This window comes from Coffea arabica, chromosome 1c (genome assembly GCF_036785885.1).
Source record: "Coffea arabica cultivar ET-39 chromosome 1c, Coffea Arabica ET-39 HiFi, whole genome shotgun sequence".
Classification (NCBI taxonomy): domain Eukaryota; kingdom Viridiplantae; phylum Streptophyta; class Magnoliopsida; order Gentianales; family Rubiaceae; genus Coffea; species Coffea arabica.
Window position 1 is genome coordinate 44,485,733 of NC_092310.1, and position 6,999 is coordinate 44,492,731.

Sequence of the window (6,999 nt, forward strand, 5' to 3'; positions counted from 1 at the left end):
TTTCTCATAAAACCGGTCGGTTCACTAGGTTTATGAGTTGAGCCGCCGGTCTGTTGAAAAGTCAACGGCTTGAATGCAGAAACGATCCTATTAAGAACCCGGCCCGGTTTCATGGCCGGTTCACCGGGTTGATCGGTTGAATTGCTGGGCCGGGCCGAGTTTAATAACTATGAACTTTATAGTAATTATTTTTTATCTTTAGATAATTTTGACAGTTATAAATGCTCTTTTGAATTATTTTTAGTTTCAGTTGCAATCTTATTTTCTATATTTTATCAAATAGGTCTTATCACGTTAATTATAAGCCAAGAACGCTTTGGTTAAGAGGTTAAGGTTGAGGAATGAAAATTCAAAAATTAAAGATCCTAGGTTCAAATCTGCCTACCCTCTCCCCAAATATTAAATCCTACCCCTAACATGTTAAAATAAATAAAAAAATAATTTATTATAAACAACAATTTTGATTTTAAGTTTAAAAATATCTTAAGATACATTTTTATAGGTATTTAATTAATATATACGTATGACATCGTCCGATTCTTCAATTTCAACTCAACCCGCCAAGCCTATTGAGTCTCAATTCTTGAGTTCCATTGTGTCATTGACTAATCTAAGTTTCAAAACACTGATTATTAGTAATTCATTGCCCAAGATATAATCTATTAATCAATATTTGCATGCTTTTCAATCATGAGAAAGGGAGATTTACAACAAGAAGGAAAGCATGTAATTCGGAAGAGAACAAAATATTGAAAAAAAAATGTAGAAACTATTAGCTCTGAACAATGGTATTTAGTATTGATTGCAAAATACTTCTTAAAACTTTGGGATAATTTCACAAACCTCCCCTGAGGTTTCTGACACTTGCATTGAGACCCCTCCAGATTTTAAAAATTTCACCTAGCTCCCCTGACAGAGTATTGGGATCCATTGTTGACATGAAGAGTGCTGAAATTACCAATTTGTCCTTAGAGGTTGGTTTAGATGACTAACATTAACTTGGATGACAAATGCATCTTCACATTGGTAATTACATCTTCAAATGTCCAGCCATCTTTAGTCTGGCGTTCGGATCAAAGTTGTTATGCCGTCCTTTATTTTATGATTTTTATCCAATCCAAATCTCTCACCCAGCAACACAAAGCAAAATTTGATAGGTTGAGCTCGTGCAAAGCTTTGATGATTGACTTTGATTTTTCTTTTTCGGCTAATTTATTCGCATCATTGAAGCAGGGGATTTTTATTAAGTCTACCAAGTTGGCACTACATTCTTGACCCAATATATAAGGTCAGAAGCAAAGCCGAATTTGATAGATAAATACTGCTTTGGGAGAATTACAATTTTGGCTCCAAATATTTGGAACGTGAACGCTTTTAGTTACTAAAATTTGGATGAAAATAAATATAGTTCCAAATATTTTAGTTTATGCATATTTAGTTCTAATAACTGATTTTTATCGAATGCTACAGTCAAAATCGAGTCATGTGCCAGCAACTAGTTATTTTTAAAAATTAAAAAAAAATACTTCTAGCCAGTAACTATAATAAATTATGACTAATTACTCATATGATGGTCATGTGAATAATTTTTAAGTTTTTACTACAAATTCTGGCTAGCAATTTTTTTTCAAATTTTTTAATTCCTTTTAAAATAAAAATTATTTGTCAATACTTTATAGCACGTCACCGTCACTGAATCCTTGTAGCAATCCGTAAGAGTCATTGCACAAATTCACAATAAATAAATAAAATCATGCTAAGTCACAGGCAAAATACCGGTTCATCTCTAAACAGCTTCAAAATGGTGCCTCCAATGATGTTTTGGGTGCTTGTGTCCTACTCTTTTTATGGTACGTTGGACACCAAAATGGGGATGACAAGCCCCGTTGCATCCCCGGAGAAGAAGGTATTGGTTGCTTAAGGATGCCACGTTACTTCAATGCCTAACCAGTACCACAACAACTTTTGATTACTAACCAGAAATTTCTGAAAATTCTGTCAGTTAAGACTGCTGCAATGGACTTCCTCAGCTAAAAGTGCTTAAATTCCACGGTTTGCATTGGTTCAAGCAGTCGATGGTGGATCAAGGGGCCATGCATAAGATCTGCTAAATGTTTTCACTATAGTCTTCTGTTAATGCTCCTGCAAAACAATGAGGATTAATCTACCCAAACTCTTCCTCCTCACAATCTTTTGGCTTGAGGATATACTTTGCACTTCTGATGTTTATATACAGTTGGAGGTAAACAAAATCTGGCCATTGGAAGATTGCAAGTTGCCGTTGGCTATTCCTGTTAACATACTGAAGATGTCTCCATGTACTGCATCAAAATTCCTGAATTGCATTTATATCCCCTCAACTTTGATAATCATTTCAACCTTTTTAATAACTTGCAATCTTGTACTAATATAGAGAGGAAGAGGGTATTCATGGAATAAAAATGTCATCTCTATCATGATAATAATATTTTAATCCTAATTGGACTGAATTGTTACCAAAATTTGAAAAGCAAGGGAGCTAGGTGAAATTTTTAAAACCTAGAGGGGCCTCAGTGCAAGTGTCAGAAACCTCGGGGAAGGTTTGTGAAATTATCCCTAAAACTTTTTTGGGGTTGGCAAAGTGCCCTTGATTTATCAATTTCAGCACTATACGCCATAGATTCTACTATTAGCGCTGAAAAACTATAAGTTTTTCATGATGTATGTGTGAACTCGTTGATAGGGGATTTTGACACCCTTGATAGAGTGTGTACGAGAAAAAAGAAAAAAAATACTCAATATGTATACACATATCAATTGAAAAGAAGGGCTTTTTTGGTGAGCAAGGTTTTTGCCAAATTTTTCTTCTACAAATTTTTTAACAATTTTAACTATAGTAAGATCAAAAAATTTCTCAAATTTTTTTAAAATACACACCTTAAAATACCGAAAAACACACAAAAAATTTTCCTTCTTTTTTCTTCTTCTTTCTCATCCAGTCATCCTGCCACAATGCAGCACCTCTGCCACCGGCCAGTGCTGGTCAGCGAGTCCTTTTTTTCTTTTTTTCTCTCTCTTCCTTCTCCTCTCTCCCTTCTCACTTCCTCGCTATCTCCCTCTCCTCTCCCCTTCTCCTCCTACTCTTCCCCTTTCCCTTCCCCTTCCCCTTCTCCCCTTGCGACTAGATGCGTGATCAAATTAGGGGAGAGGGAGGGGGAGCCAGAGGAAGGGTGAGAGGGAGGAGGAGGAGGAGGAGGAGGAGGAGGAGAGGATGGAGGGAAAGGGAGGGAAGAGAGAGGAAGAAGGAGGAGAGAGAGGTGAGGATTAACTCTAGTTTAAATAACATTCCATCTAAATTGGTAGAATCAATAACTTTATTATTTTTCAAAAGATTCGTAATTGAAAGATGAGAACTGAAATCATATCCAATAATAAATAATCTAGAAAAGAAACAAAATTTCCAGAAAAGTATGGAACATAAAAGGTATTTTCAATATCTAATTGAAAATCAATCTTTAAAATAAGTCTATAGATCCCCACGCCTTCAACAATTGAACACATCCAATTTTCAGAATAGATGCTTTGTTCGCTTTCAAACAGCTTTCTTAGGTTCAGAAAGCCCCGCTTGGTTTTGAACATGTGAATTGTAGCAATTAATCCACCAAGTATTATAAAAAATTTAGCGATGTCAGATTCATAACACATAAAGGTGAGATTAGCTTTATTTTAAAGTCACTTCTTGTATTTGAGGCAATTTTTCTTCCGGTGCCCTTTCTTTTTGCAAAAATAGCATTTGCCTTTATTGCCATCTCATTTTATAGGAACACTCTTCCTTTCTTTGCTTTTCCTTTACCCTAAGTCACAAGATGAACACTTGTCTCATTTTTCAATCTCTTCTCCTCTTGAACACACATGATCAAGAATTCATTAATTGACCATTTTTCTTTATGTGTGTTATAAGAGATCTTAAACGGAGCATATTCCGATGGGAGAGAGTTGAGAATGAAATGCACAAGGAATAACTCAAAAATCTCAACTTTAAGAGACTTCAGTTTAGCAACAACGTCCCTCATTTCCATAATGTGCTCGCAAACACTCTTTCTTTTATCAAGTGTAATGGTTGCAAATTTCTTTATAAGGGTGCTAGCCAAACCTTGTCAAAACTTACAAATTGTTCATCAATTGCCTTCATGTTAGTTTTGACTCGACCACAATCAGGGATTGAACCCCTGATGCTTTGACTGATTTGCTTTGGCTCTCACCGCTCATAAGTAACCTTTTCATTTGACAATCTAGGATTCATGGGAATGGGTGGTTCATTCTCACGAAACACCAAATCAAGATCTATGCACCCCAAAGTCAGAAGAATCTTGTCCTTCCATTCAGTGTAGTTTTTATCGAATAGCATTAGAATATGAGATGAATCATTAAAAAGAGTAGTAGTAGAAAGAATTGCAATATCCAAGAATAAACATATATTGTTGCTATGAATTTAACCAATAATTAACCAATATTAACTCAAATAATAAATTAAAATCTTCATGTGGTAGAGGCTACCAGACATGCATTGAATTTACTTCTTTATAATAAAACTAGTAAATTAAAACTATAAAAATAGAAATTTTTCATACCTGTGAGTCTAGGAAAATCTCTTAACAAAATGTTAAATTTACCATCTTATCTCAATTAATCTTATTAAAACTATCACTTTCCTGTGGGCTAAGTGATAAATTTTAACAAATTAATTATTTACTTAATTAGATGTTATTCATTTAATCACTTAACATTTATGTGATTAAAATTCTAAATATCAAGTATGTAAGATGTTGTGGCCACTTTAAATACAAGATGCAAAGATCTTTGTGATAATATCTAAATAATTTATAATTGACAAAAATTAAAAGTTGAAAGATGTTACAATTTATATTTTTAAATAATTAGACAAAAGTGCAGCAAACAAACAAACTACTGATGACAATTATTAATCACAATTTCAAGAGGCATGGAGTTGCTTAAATGGAACTCATATAAACATAAAGTGCCCCAAAAGCAAATTTCAACCTTTATGATATTTTAGTATATATGATGCAAAGTTAAAGAGCATAAGTATATTAATCATAATTCATACAAGACATATATAGTTATGTTGACATATACAAGTATGACCAAGCATATGTTACATAATGATTTTGTTGATCAGATGTCATAGTAACTGCAGGGGCCCCGTTCTGGGCCCGGACACGTGGCAGCCCAAGAATAGCCGAGCTGGGCCTTGGCCCTCAGACCCCTGGCAGCAGCCCTGGGCCGCACCGACTAGGGCTCCCGGGGGAGGCGAAGGTCCGTTCCGAAGAGGTCGGGAGTAATCCCCCTGAGTGCGGGATACCGACTATTCTGGGCAAGTCCCGAAACATACGGAGGTCGGATCCCCTCACAGGTATAAATGACAGAACACGTCAACTGTACAAGGTACGCTCACTATAGGCAAATTACTCCCAGTTGTTACTGCTTCCCGTGAACTCTACTCACCGGAAAACTAATTTGATCGTCGGAGTGCCCTCGGGAACAACCCTCGGGCCCCCTCTGTTAGCTCACCCTTTCTGTTTGGCAGGCTTGGAGCCAGTTCGGTCATCGGCACCCCGAGCTGATCAGGTCAGCTCTCCTAGGGGAAGTTCCGTGCTTCTTCAGTTGGCGCCGTCTGTGGGAACCGTAAGGTAAGTAAGATTGTGTTGATGGCCAGGACGCGATCCAAGCGCACGGTAGAGAGCACCGGCCCTGGGGGCGGTGAGGGGTCCCAGCGGAAAGAGGCTGGGGCGTCCCAGGGCGCTGGGGGCTCGGCCCTTTCAGGGGAGCGGAGGCAGCAGATCTTCCAGTTTGTGACGGAGAATCTCCCCATGCTGGAGGATATAATCCGGCAGGCGAGGGAGGGAGAGGGGGCTGGGGGTGCGCAAACCTCCAAGGCCAAGGGGAAGGAGAAGGAGTCACCCCCTGATCCTTCGGAAGATGAGTCGCGAGACCAGCCCCCTAGGAGGAAGCGACCCCGGACTCCTCCCCGCCCGCGAGCCTCGGTGGTCGGGGACAACGAGAGGTATTCTCGCGACAGGTCCGCGAGGAGCTATCCCAGAGACCCCTCTCCAAGGAAGCCCACATGGAATGGGTTCGAGCGTTCCCCTGCTCGGTCTGTCAAGAGCCGGCTTCGCGACCCCCTTTATCTGGAACCTACTCGGGATGAGATCGAGCAGATCTTGAGGCCCCGGCCATACGAGGACAACTATGCAATCTCGCCCTTTACCCGGGAGATAGAGGAGTACCCCCTACCCCGGAGGTTTAAGATTCCGAGCATCGAGATGTACGATACCTCTACAGATCCGGAAGACCACCTCTCTGTCTTCCTGACACATATGCGCCTGCAAACCGCCGCGGATGAGGTTCGCTGCAAAACCTTCCCTATGTTCCTAAAGGGGAAGGCGCGACTCTGGTTCCAGGGACTGAAACCGGGGTCAATACGGAGCTTTCCCGAGCTGGCCCGACAGTTTGCAGCCCAGTTCGTCTCCTCGAAGGTCTACGCGAGAAACGCAACCCACCTGATGTCCATCAGGCAAAGGCCTGACGAGTCGCTGAGGAATTTCATGACTCGCTTCAATGCGGAGAGCTTGCAGGTCAGGGACAAGGACGAAAAAGTGGTGATGACCGCCTTCACAAACGGGCTCAGGGTGGAGGAGCTTTTCTACGACCTGACCAAGAAACCTCCCGTAAACCTGGAGGAGCTCCTACGCAGGGCGCACGAGGCTGCTAATGCGGAGGAGGCAGGTCGCCTAAAGAAAGAATCAGATCGGGAGATCGGAGATCGCAAGGGCCGGGCCAACCCCCCAGAGGGCAAGGAGGCCCCGGCCAAGAAAAACGTCTTTGATCGGCTCTCGAAGGAGAAGACCCCGGCTCTGCCACCACTCCCAGAGAAGACCTACACCCCTCTGACACGGCTTAGAGCCCAGATCTTGACCGTTATGGAGGCGGAAGGGTTCG